The sequence below is a fragment of the Bufo bufo genome, chromosome 2 (assembly GCF_905171765.1).
Source record: "Bufo bufo chromosome 2, aBufBuf1.1, whole genome shotgun sequence".
In the NCBI taxonomy this organism is placed as follows: Eukaryota; Metazoa; Chordata; class Amphibia; order Anura; family Bufonidae; genus Bufo; species Bufo bufo.
The window spans coordinates 229,110,383-229,124,266 of NC_053390.1; positions in this window are offsets into that span (position 1 = coordinate 229,110,383).

Sequence of the window (13,884 nt, forward strand, 5' to 3'; positions counted from 1 at the left end):
ATTTAAACTTATTAATGAAATTTATCCATGTATTCAGCTCGGTAACATATCGTGAAAACCAGGCCCGAGTAATCAGGAGTCTAGCCAGAAACAATACTCTACCCAAAAGAATCTTCTTATATTTATGGGTACTTAACTCAGAAAGATCACTCAGTATCCAACATTCTACAGTAAAAGGAATTTGCAATCTCAATTTATACGTAAGAAAATGATTAATAGCACTCCAGTATTCTTTTAGTTTTGGACAAGACCAAAGCATATGTAGAAAATCTGCACCAGATAGATCACACCGTGGAGACCTAAAAATGTGATTAAAATTGTGAGATATAGAACTTTAATTCACAAAAATATTTCCCCATCCCTCTAATTGAATATTTGTACACTCAACTCCCCAGGCCCTTTGTCCTGGTGATTGTATTTTTATAAATATTGCCTTAATTAATAATTTATAAATGTATGCAATCTTAACTCTCCGTTCTCTGTAGATGAATTATATAGAGGAGAATATAGTGGAGTTGGGGTAGGATTACTATTTTAACAAGGGATACTCTGTCAGCTCTAGATAAAGGAAATCACAACCAAACCTGATTTTTAACCTCAATTTGGTCAACAATGGGATCAGGTTAAGCTTTAAGAAATCTTCAATCTTAGGGGGATATAATCATCCCCAGATATTGAAAGGAATCAGAGACATTCAACTTACTCAGGAGTTCTTCACTAGAGGAGTCCCTCATGAGAGTAGTTTTTGACCAATTTATATCTAGGCCTGAGACCTTGCCAAAGGAGTTAACGGTTCGGATGAGTCTTGGAAGAGTTGTATTGGTATGATCGATATAGAATAGAACATCATCCGCATATAAAGAAATACGATCCTCTATCCCTAAAATTCCAAACCCTCTAATTTTAGTATCTTGCCTAACCGCCAAGGCTAAGGGCTCAATATAGATATCAAATAACAATGGGGATAATGTTCAACCTTGGTGAGTACCCCTATAAAAAGTAAACCTAGATGTCAAACTCCTCCCATTAATATTCAATCCCACCAAAGGAGATCTATATAGTAGTTTAATCATATCTATAAATCTATCACCAAATCCCACCCTGCACAAAACCTTCCAAAGGAATCTCCAATCCACACTGTCGAAGGCCTTAGAGGCACCCAAAGATAGGATGTAGCGAGAGTCCCCCTCAGGCGACCTAATATTTGTAAATAGACAAAGTAGGGTATGAGGAGTACCCTTATTTGAAATAAACCCATTCTGGTCAGGGTGTATAATTGAAGAGATAACCTTAGAGAGCCTTGTAGCCAGGATCCTTGAGAGAAGCTTCACATCCGTATTCAATAACGATATAGGTCTGTATGAACTCTAAGGGGTCCTTACCTTTTTTCAGAATAAATATTATTACAGACTCTGTCATTGACTCCGGTAGACTCCCATCCTCCAATGACTCATCCAACACCTTCAACAGCCTAGGAAGAATAACTTCCCTATATTTATGATAAAATTCATATGGAAACCCATCTGATCCAAGGGAAGAGTTACCAGAGCATGCTTTTATTGCCACTTCCAATTCCTGCATAGAAAAATCTGCCTCAAGTGAGTCCCTTTTGATGTCAGTAATGGATGGGAAGGAAATGGTGTCCAGATAGGAGTCCATAATTTTATCCGTAATATTGCCATCTGCTTTATATAGGTCTGAAAAATGGTTCAGAAAAGTTCCCTTTATAAGATCCATATCATTAACTATTTTACCCTCTGGTAAGCGGATGTTACCTATCTGTTTCTTTTGATCCTGATTAGAAATCCCTCTCGAGAGCAATTTTCCCGGATGCCCTGATTCAATAAAATATTTTCCAGATTTACTTATACAGGAGTAGACTCTTCTCCCATGTCCTAACCATCCCCAAACGTCCCCAAAACCAAATTCCTGGCAAAAACGTGCCAAGGGAGAGACCCTTGAATAAGTATATGGGTCTCCCCCCCCCCCCCCTCACACCAATGTAAATCCTCTCTGTAGTAAAATTGATGACGCAGTTAAAGTCCCCAATAACTAATGAGGGGCATTCAGGCCATTGTTCCATAAAAGTTAACAAGGAATTAAGCACATTTAAGGAAAAAGGAGGTCGAAAACAAAAGCTTACCAAGTTTACCATACAAATCTCCCCTGCTTATCAACAGAGGATGCCTCGAAGACAAAATAAATAAGCCCTATGAATAAAAACTGTCACTCCTCTAGAGTAACTCGTAAAGGTAGAATGATATGTCTGCTCCGCTCATCCCCTGTCAATCCGCAGGGAGGTATCTTCAATAAATTGAGTCTCAACCAATCACTGACAAATGTCTGCACAGGATCAAAAACCACTTGTCTCTTTAATTTATACCCCAGACCCCGAACATTATAGGTTAAAATTCAAACTGACATTATGTTGGTTAATAAAGCTCCCTAACTATGGAGATTTTCAATGATCCTATCCCCATGGCCATGCTTTTAGGGAGGGTTGAAATGCGTTTCATAGGATGGGGGGTGTGGCGAAACCAACCTCGCCACTGGGTTTTGGAGAGGACTGGCTGCTGGCCTCTTGCCCCTGGATTATAGGCCATATACTAACTTTTAAACCCCTGAACCTATTCAAGTGAATTTTGGATAGGTTTGTCCCCAAGTTATACTGTTTAAATTGATGTAAGTTATATGTATGGCCAATGTAAACTCACAAAGTTGTAACAATTTATAATAAGTGTAACTTGTCAGCTTGGGAGGAAAATGTTGGGTGTGTTTCTATTGTGCCATTGTCCCATTGTGTGTTTTAATAGTGATGTCTGTTCTGTTGTCCTCACATGTGTATTGGCGATCTCCCTTTGTCCTCAGAGATAATTGGATTGCTCCTCAGGTTGTCTCCGGGACAGAGAGGAGGAGACCATGATGCATTGTGGGGATATGTTGCATCTGTCCTCTGTGGGGATATGTTGCATCTGTCATTCTGGTCCTCTGGGGGTGTGAACGATTGGTTGCTGTAGTTACATTGTATGTGTTGTAAATTACTGATTGGTTGTATTTCAAACCCCTGTGGGCAGTACTATGTTTGTGGTTTATGAATAAAAGAGGCTGTACGTGAAGTACAGTCAGACCACTGTTTGACCCTCAACACGGAGCCTTGTCTCGTTATTGGGGGGATTCGCTGTATGCTGTTAGAAGACCGATTGCCAGAAGTGTAAGCTGATTCCTGTTCGTCTGCTAGCAGCTATTCGTGAGGTTCCAGTTTGGAGTGCTACTTTGTATCCAGTTCGGGAGTTGGTGTTCTGCAGTAGCTGTGCCTGTCTCTCAGAAAGGGGCTTATCGCCTAAACGGATTTTAACCCCTTGTCTGCGGAAACGGTCCGTTACATTGGTGGCAGCAGTGGGATCGTTCCTACAGCCAGAAGGACAGCTACAGGAGACACCATTCCTTTGGATTCTACAATTTAAAGGCAACGCATGTCCCAGTACAGCGACCCTAAAAGCAACAGGATGGAACCAGCAGTGTTATACAAGGAGGAGGACCTGGATGGCCGGGATGCATTAAGGAAAGGCATCTGGTACCAGGCCCTGGATAGTGTACAATACCAGCGGGGTGAGAGTCTCCCCAGTGAAGAGCAGCGGTTACAGAAGCAAGTGGCCCTGCGGATGCCCTTCCTGGGAGAGCAGCCCCTGGAGGAATGGGTGAAGGATCTAGAGCATCGGGTATGGCAGGAGCTATGGCTGGAGGATGCCTACCAGGCGCTTTGGTGGTATATGGCACAGTATATACCCTGGACAGCCGAACATGACAAGCCAGAGGGAGAGGCGTTTGATGGTCCTGGCTTGTTATGGGAGTCCTTTGCAGAGCCTGACTTCGGGAGCCCTGCACAGTCCAGACTTCAGGACATTTTCTATGAGAGGGAGGCTAGGCATGAGTGGGATGACCCCCATGAGGTGGAGCAAGACCTGGCTCACCTAGCAACCCTGGAGTGGGAACTGGAGCAGGACTACCGAGATCTCTTCCACTCCATTGAGAAGGCTCAGCAGGACGGTAAGGTGACAGACCCAGATCCAGACCCATTCAGCTGGGCAGATATTGTAGAGTGTTACTGGGAAGGACCCCAGGTGGCCGGTAGAGATGGGACCGAGGTCTCTCCTCCGGTTCTGCAGGGAATTGGGAGCCCAGTCTCCATTCCCCAGCGGCAGTGTGAAATGCAGGGAGAGGAGAGCAGCATCCTCCCTCCCCAGCGGCAGGCTGAGTTACAGGGGGCAGAGGTAGTTGTTCCTGCCCCCCAGCAGCAGAGTGATTTTTGGGGAATTGGGAGCCCAGTCTCCATTCCCCAGCAGCAGGCTGAGTTACAGGGGGCAGAGGTAGTTGTTCCTGCCCCCCAGCAGCAGAGTGATTTTTTGGGAATTGGGAGCCCAGTCTCCATTCCCCAGTGGCAGAGTGTCCAGCAGGGAATAGAGAGCCCAGTCTCCTTTCCCCAGCAGCAGGACACTGTATTGGGAGCGGAGACGGTCGGTCGCCCTCCCCAGCAGCTGGAAGTATGTATGGGAGAGGAGCTTGTTACCCCCTCTCCCCAGCGGCAGCTTAACACACCAGGGGGAGACAGTAAACCCCACAACAGTGCAGATGGGACCGTGGTCTCTGCACTTACAGCACAGGGGGTAGAGACAGCCGGTCACCCCCTCCAACAACCAGGCTCCAACCAGGCTTCTTCCGTGGTAGCGCTGGCACCAGGGCAGAGTACCGCTGATACCTGCCCACAAAGCAACCTCCACTCCAAGCCAGGGAGCAACACAGAGACCGGGAGTACCAGCTCCAACATAACCTTGGTGGACTCACTGGACAGAGACAGGCTACTAAAGTCAACAGGTCCAGTATTTGGTTGTGGGTGGGCTGCCAGACTAACTCAGGTACCGACCGGCGTGAGGTCAGGTATCTGGTTAGTCTTCCCTGGGGGGAGGAGATGTGTGGCGAAACCAACCTCGCCACTGGGTTTTGGAGAGGACTGGCTGCTGGCCTCTTGCCCCTGGATTATGGGCCATATACTAACTTTTAAACCCCTGAACCTATTCAAGTGAATTTTGGATAGGTTTTTCCCCAAGTTATACTGTTTAAATTGATGTAAGTTATATGTATGGCCAATGTAAACTCACAAAGTTGTAACAATTTATAATAAGTAACTTGTCAGCTTGGGAGGAAAATGCTGGGTGTGTTTCTATTGTGCCATTGTCCCATTGTGTGTTTAAATGGTGATGTCTGTTCTGTTGTCCTCACATGTGTATTGGCGATCTCCCTTTGTCCTCAGAGATAATTGGATTGCTCCTCAGGTTGTCTCCGGGACAGAGAGGAGGAGACCATGATGCATTGTGGGGATATGTTGCATCTGTCCTATGTCACAGTCTTCATTCTGGTCCTCTGGGGGTGTGAACGATTGCTTGCTGTAGTTACATTGTATGTGTTGTAAATTACTGATTGGTTGTATTTCAAACCCCTGTGGGCAGTACTATGTTTGTGGTTTTTGAATAAAAGAGGCTGTACGTGAAGTACAGTCAGACCACTGCTTGACCCTCAACACGGAGCCTTGTCTCGTTATTGGGGGGATTCTCTGTATGCTGTTAGAAGACCGATTGCCAGAAGTGTAAGCTGATTCCTGTTCGTCTGCTAGCAGCTATTCGTGAGGTTCCAGTTTGGAGTGCTACTTTGTATCCAGTTCGGGAGTTGGTGTTCTGCAGTAGCTGTGCCTGTCTCTCAGAAAGGGGCTTATCGCCTAAACGGATTTTAACCCCTTGTCTGCGGAAACGGTCCGTTACAGGGGGGCCATCCTATGAAACGCATCGCAACCCTCCCTAAAAAGCAAATCGACCCCCCCAATCCACTTGATCTGCCACATTCTGCAACAGATCTCTCAACTAAGACCATCCCTTCCCCTCTCACTACCACATAACCCCACAACTGCTACCAATCAAGAAAAGGAAAATCAAGCTAATCAGATATTATTCCGGTCAAGCCAGTTCATGGTGAGAGCCGGAGAATCAAAAAAATGAGTTCCATCATTAAAGATGATCCGAAGTTTCGCTGTATAAACAAATGAGTACTTAATATCCTTTTCCTGTAAACGTTTCTTAACCGCGGTAAAAGTACGTCTCTTTTCTTGAATCTCTTTGGAAAAGTCAGGAAAAAAAGCCAGTTTATTCCCATTGTATAGAGAAGGGGAGCACTCCCTTGCGCTTCTCAATGCCATATCTCTGTCTTGCGAGACAAGAATCTTCACCAGGAGTGTCCGTGGCTAAAGATGGCCTTGCGGTTCGCCCGGCGGTCGTTTCGCGGCAAACTTTGCTTGTTCGCGGTTCACTGAATGGGCGAACATATGGCGACCCATGACACACCCGTCAGGTGGTACAGGACAGTCAATTGAGACATTTTAGCACATGGACATACCCCCTACCTTATAAATAAACCTGATCTGGCCGCCATTTTACATTAAGTTTTTTGCCAGTGTAGGGAGAGGTTGCTGTGTGGAGCAGGGACAGACTGTTAGGGACACCAAACGCTAACTAATAGGGCCACAAAAGTCCTTTTAAGGACTGGTATAGGTGTACTATCGATAGGTGTGACATACTAAAGGGTGTGATATACTTATAATATACTTTTGTATTGTGCAGCAGTTGTGTGCGGTTCTGCTGCAATACTGCAGCTACACAGAGTGCCAAACGCTATTGGACCAAATAATTTCTACTGGTGTGAAATACCAGTTGTCCCCCAAAAAAACTGATTGAAGCAGGGGTGTTATATAACAATAATATACTTTCTATATAGTGCATTTGGGTAGTGCAGCATTTGTTTGCGGTTTAGCTGCGTTACTTCAGCTATACAGAGTGACAAACGCCATTGGAAAAAATTATTTCTACTGGTGTGATATTCCGGTTGCCCCCCAAAAAATGTATTAAAGTAGGGATGTGATATACCAATAATATACTTTCTATATAGTGCAATTAGGTAGTGCAGCATTGGTTTCCGGTTTTGCTTAGTTACTTCAGCTACAGATAGTGACAAACGACATTGGAACAAATAATTTCTACTGGTGTAATATTCCATTTGCCCCCCCCACCCCAAAAAAAAAAAAACTGATTGAAGCAGGGGTGTGATATACCAATTATATACTTTTTATACAGTGCGTTTGGGTAGTGCAGCATTTGTTTGCGGTTTTGCTGCGTTACCTCAGCTACAGAGAGCGACAAACGCCATTGGAACAAATAGCTTCTACTGGTGTAAAATACCTGTTGCCCCCCAAAAAAACTGATTGAAGCAGGGGTGTTATATACCAATTATATACTTTCTACATAGTGCAGTTGGGTAGTGCAGCATTTGTGTGCGGTTCTGCTGAGATACCGCAGCTATTCAGAGGGACAAACGCTATTGGAACAACTAATTGCAACTGGTGTGATTAGAGATCAGCAAATTGAAGCTGACTAAGTCGAATTCGTTCCGAATTTCAGGAAAAATTTGATTCTGAACTAATGTGAATTTCCTCACGCTTCGTGGTAACGAATTGCATTATTTCCTACAATGGCGGGCGGCTAAAATGGCGGCTACACATGTGAGGACAAGGAACTCTGAGAAGGCGGGATGACCCATAATGCCATGCATGCAGCCAATCAGCAGCCAGCCAGCCCGGTGAAGTCACAGCGCTATAAATACGGCAGCCCTCTTAGATGCTGCCATTCACCATCGTACTTTGTTCAGGGACAGACAAGCATGCAGGCGCTAGGGAGAGTGAAAGAAAAACTGTTAAAAAAAAAAGGAAAGACGCGATTTTACTAGTGCAGGGAAAGGATAAGTGAGATGAATCGTTTCACAGTCAGGGAGAGACATGTACAGACAGGGGCGGACTGACCATTCGGGCACTTCGGGCATGGACCGAGGGCCCGCCGCCACTAGGGAGCCTGCCAGGAGAAATCCTCGGTGGGCCCCTGGGATTACAGACAGTTAATGATTAGTGTAACACACACTTAACTTTAGCAAATGGCGAGGATGACTTGATCACCTCGCAACTTCACTTGATATGGCTGCTGCAGCGCTGCCCAGTGCTTCCGTTCCCATGCTCGTTGTGCTGTCCGGGTCCACCTTCCATCATGGTGGGCTCGCCTCCTCATACGTTCATGCCTGCCCTGCTCTCTGGCTGCATCCCTACACACGCACAGGCTGGCAGGAGGGTCCCTCTGAGTCTGCTGGTGCTCCTGCTGGTGTGTATAAAGTCTGATCTCAGGAAGGTCCCTCTGCTGCCGCAATTGAGTATATGAAGACAAGGCTAATGTCAGGAGATTCCCTCTACTGGTGCTGCTACCAGCGTGTATGAGAATAGGGTCTCATCGCAGGGGGGTCCCTCTGGTGGTGCTGCTTCTGGAGTGTACAAAGTCTGATCTCAGGGGGTCCCTAGAGTATATGAGTGCAGGTCTGACCACAAGAGAGTCCCTCCCTCGGCTGCTGCTGCTACTATTACTCTTTTGCTTAGCTTCTGTTTGCTTTATTTTCTTCCCCAGCACCCCTCCTCCTGTTTTTTTCACTACAGGAGCTTGCCTAAATCCTCCCGTCTAGTAAGGATACACATAGGTAGCTGCTGGCTAGTGGGGCTATGTCTATGTGTTTGAGGAGACAAAGTAATGATCTTCTGATCCTATCATCATCAGATAAGGATCTGACCCTGGATTTTCAGGAGATCACTAGTATGGACAGTATGCTCTCAGTGCCTGCTATAGACAGATCAATGCACCACCCTTCCATCACATCTCCTGAGAGGTATGCCAGTGTCCACAGATGTTCTCCTGCATGTATCCTGACTTGCCCCTGGATTGTCTTCTGGATGACTTCTTCCCTCCCACACAATGCCCTTTATGTCTGTGCAGAGTTCTCAGCCCCGCCCTGTGTCTCACTCTCCACCATCCATATGGGATCCCTGCTGTATGATGTCTCTCATTCCCAGTCCCAATCTGTGTCCTCATTACTCCCAGGCAGGCTAGTAGGGTTTGTGGATGTGATTAGGCCACTTACCTCTATCTGCAGCTCACTGTTTACCCTCCATTTCCATTGATTGCAGATAAAGAGGAAAGTGCTGAGGACAGGCTGCCCTTTTATAAGCTAGGCAGCAGCACTCTGGATGATGAATCAATGCTCTGTTCTCTGCATTGACATGAAGGAATTGTTGCTGGGTTGCCAGCACTGGAAGGGTTAATCACTGAGGGACACACTGCCACTGTCATCAGGCCATAGGGCTGTCTCCTGTATGATACTGTACATAGCGTTGGATTGCGCAGGGAACCAGCTAACTATCTTGTATATTCTGCACAAATTACAAACACAGCTCTGCTACACCATAAAAATCATCTTTTCAGCCTCTTTGATGAGGAGATGGGAGAGTAGTGACCCAACTAGTGACACTGTTCCCCCCTCCTCCTGTCACCCCACTAGTGACCCTGCTTCCCCTCCTCCTATCACCCCACTAGTGACCCTGCTCCCCCCTCGTCCTGTCATCTCACCAGTAACCGTGCTCCCCCCACTAGTGACCCTGTGTTCTCCTGCAGTGATGGCCAGTTCGCCGTGTTCGCCCGCAAACACATGCAAGCTGCCATCTTTGCTCACAAGTCCGGCGAGGCACAGGTAAGTCCTTACCTGTGCCTGTGCGCGAGCTGGTCTGAAACAAATGCGATCACCGGGAACAGGCAGTTCTGAGAACAGCCGCCAGGGGCCTTCTTCTGGCTGTTCTCAGAACTGCCTGCACCCGGAGACCGCATTTCATTTCAGACCAGCTCGCGCACAGGCACAGGTAAGGACTTACCTGTGCCTCGCCGGACTTGTCAGTTAAGATGGCAGCTCGCATGTGTTTTAGTGGGCGAACACGGCGAACTGGCCATCACTGTTCTCCTGTACGGAAAGGAGCCTGGCTGGAGTGTGGTGAGGCCTAGCTGTGTGTCTGTCACTGTGTGTGTGCGTCTGTCCCTGTGTGTATGTGCGTCTGTCCCTGTGTGTATGTGCGTCTGTCCCTGTGTGTATGTGCGTCTGTCCCTGTGTGTGTGCGTCTGTCCCTGTGTGTGTGCGTCTGTCCCTGTGTGTGTGCGCGTCTGTCCCTGTGTGTGTGTGTGTGTCTTCCTGTGTGTGTGTCTGTCCCACTGTGTATTTGACTGTCCCAGTTTGTGTTTCCTTGTGTGTGTGTATGTGTGTCTCCCTGTGTGTGTGTCACCATCACCATGCCCACAGTGTTCCTATGTCTTGATGCAGCTGCATCAGGATGTTTTTTGCGGGGCAAGAAGAAGAAGATGGAAGAGGAGGCAGCACTACCAGCATGGAGTCCTTGGGAGAGACACAGGTAGGCACACTAAGGCTACTTTCACACTAGCGTTCAGAGCGGGTCCGTCTGACGTCTGCTCAGACGGATCCGCTCCTATAATGCAGACGTCTGAAAGTAGCCTGAACGGATCCGTCCAGACTTTACATTGAAAGTCAATGGGGGACGGATCCGTTTGAAGATTGAGCCATATGGTGTCATCTTCAAGCAGATCCGTCCCCATTGACTTACATTGTAAGTCTGGACGGATCCGCTTGCCTCCGCACGGCCAGGCGGACACCCGAACGCTGCAAGCAGCGTTCAGGTGTCCGCTCGCTGAGCGGAGGCTGAACGCTGTCAGACTGATGCATTCTCAGCGGATCCGCGTCCACTGAGAATGCATTAGGGCTGGACGGTTGCGTTCGGGGCCGCTTGTGAGCCCCTTCAAACGGAGCTCACGAGCGGACACCCGAATGCACTACCACATTATCAGGACTAGTGTTATCTGTGGTTTTACATAGGACTGCAGGTAACACTACCACATAATCAGGACTAGTGTTATCTGTGTTTACATAGGACTGCAGGTAACACTACCACATTATCAGCAGTAGAGATGTCCCGAACTATTCGCCGGCGAACAGTTCCCGGCAAATATAGCTTGTTTGCGTTCGCCGCGGCGGGCGAACATGTGCGATGTTCGGTCCGCCCCCTATACATCATCATTGAGCATACTTTGACCCTGTACCTCACAGTCAGCACATTCCAGCCAATCAGCATACCCTCCCTCCCAGACCCTCCCACCTCCTATCAAAAAGCAAGGACAGCATCCATCTTAGATTCATTCTGAAGCTGCAGTGTCACAAATTTGACTAAGTTGTAATCGCAATGCGATTAATACAGGTTATATTAATCGCATTGCGAATTCAACTTAGAGCTGGGTTCCTAATGGTTGTATTGCTAGAATATAAGGAAGATTGAGAATATAGTGCTATATTCATTATATTTGTCAATTCTAGCAATACAACCATTAGGAACTCAGATCTAAGTTGTAATCGCAATGCGATTAATTCAGGTTATATTAATCGCATTGCGAATTCAACTTAGAGCTGGGTTCCTAATGGTTGTATTGCTAGAATATAAGGAAGATTGAGAATATAGTGCTATATTCATTATATTTGTCAATTCTAGCAATACAACCATTAGGAACTCAGATCTAAGTTGTAATCGCAATGCGATTAATACAGGTTATATTAATCGCATTGCGAATTCAACTTACCACACTCTGCGTCAACTACGTAATTTTCCATGGGAGTTTTGCCATGGATCCCCCTCCGGCATGCCACAGTCCAGGTGTTAGTCCCCTTGAAACAACTTTTCCATCACTATTGTGGCCAGAAACAGTCCCTGTGGGTTTTAAAATTCGCCTGCCTATTGAAGTCTATGACGGTTCACCGTTCGCGAACATTTGCGTCCGCGAACTGAAAATTTTATGTTTGCGACATCTCTAATCAGCACCAGTGTTATCTGTGGTTTTACATAGGACTGCAGGTAACACTACTACATTATCTGTACTCAGATAGCCATCACTGTGTTATCTGTGTTGTTACATAGGACTGCAGGGGACATCTACTATATTATCTGTACTCAGAGAGTTATCACTGTATAGGGGGGCCCACTGAGACTTTATCGCCCAAGGGTCCACATGTGGGTGTGGTTGTGTGTGGCTCATCGGAATTTCCTCATTGTCAAACCAGCGATTTACAAGTGCAGGGAAAAGACAGTGAGAGGAATCATTTCACAGTCAGGGAGACATGTACAGATGCTAGGGAGAGTTATAGTAAATTCCTCATTGTGAAAACAATCGATTTACAAGTGCAGGGAAACATTACATGGGGATCCAGATAGTCTTATAATACCTCTCTGTCATTCCAGCAATTAGTTATTGGGGTGCAAGTGCTATGTTGAAAAGCCTTCAGTGGCTTTTATCTGTGGAAAAAGATAAATATATACGCAGGTCACTTTTGCTGTTAACTGCGTTGACATCATTTAGTGGCCTATTTCAATACAATACATAAAATATATATGCAGGTCACTTTTGTTGTTATTTACGCTAAAATCATTTGCAGTAATTTCTTGTAAAAGAGCATAGGGCGGTATTTCAGTAATACACTAAACATTTAAACACACTGCACGGTTGCATTCATTTCTGGTGAAAGAGTATAGGGGCCAATTTCATTAAAAAAAATTAAAATACATACGCACTGCTGGTGAAAGCGTATAGTGGCCTATTTCAGTCCAAGAAGAAATATATATTTTCAGTTCACTTTTGCAGTTATTTCTGTTGAAAGCGTATAAGGGCGTATTTCAGTAAACAAAGAAAAATAGATATGCACTGCACTGTTATTTCTGCTGAAAGCGTATAGTGGCCTGAGTCCAACAAGAAATATATATTCTCAGGTCACTTCTGCAGTTGTTTCTGGTGAAAGCGTATAGGGGTGTATTTCAGTACTACAAGAAAAATTTATTCTCAGTTCACTGTTGCAGATATATCTGGTAAAGCCTTTACTGGCGTATTGCAGCATAGAAAGAAATATACATTCGCTGCTGCATTTATATCTTTAAAAAATTTGTGGCAAAGTGGCATATTTCTGTACAAAAATCAAGATATATTCAGGGTTCAGCGCTGCAGTTATATGTGGGAAAGTCCTTTTTGCGGTATGGACTGAATTACGTTGTGTTGAAATTTTGTATTTACGTTTCACACACTGCGCACTTACGTGACAACATTCATAAGAGCGGCGCACCAATACAGGTGAATACACTATGCACTAATCCTGCACAAAAATTCTAAATAATTCACACCAGCCCTCATCTATCTACGGTATTGCTTACTGGACACTACGGGGACTTTTCTGCAGCACAGAAACTGCACGAGTTCCGCGACTCGCTCTTCCAGCGCGGACCTACTTCCTCCGCTACATCCTGTTCACTTCAGAAAAAATCTTGTATTCTGCGTTAAGTGCTGCACTGATATGCGCTAAAATCTCTTTTGAAATATTTGGGTGAAAAAAAAACTTGTATTCGGAGTAAAGCACTGCAATGATATGCGCTAAAATCTCTTTTGAAATATTTGGGTGGAAAAAAATCTTGTATTCGGCGTTAAGCGCTGCACTGATATGCACTAAAATCTCTTTTGAAATATTTGGGTGGAAAAAAAACTTGTATTCGGCATTAAGCGTTGCACTGATATGCGCAAAAATCTCTTTTGAAATATTTGGGTGGAAAAAAATATTGTATTCGGCGTTAAGCGCTGCACTGATATGCGGTAAAATCTTTTGTGAATTATTTCGGTGGAAATAAAAATTTCCACCTCCTCCGTTAACTTCCTCATCTCTTCATTAACATCAGACACACTAACTTTACACCCCCCCCCCCCCCCAGCTATATATCTAAGTGGTTCCTGCACCACCTAGGAGTGATTAAAGGTAAATGATACTGCCAGCCTGTTAAAGGGAACTACAGCATGATACCAAAATACATTTGATATAACATTTAGCAAGAGT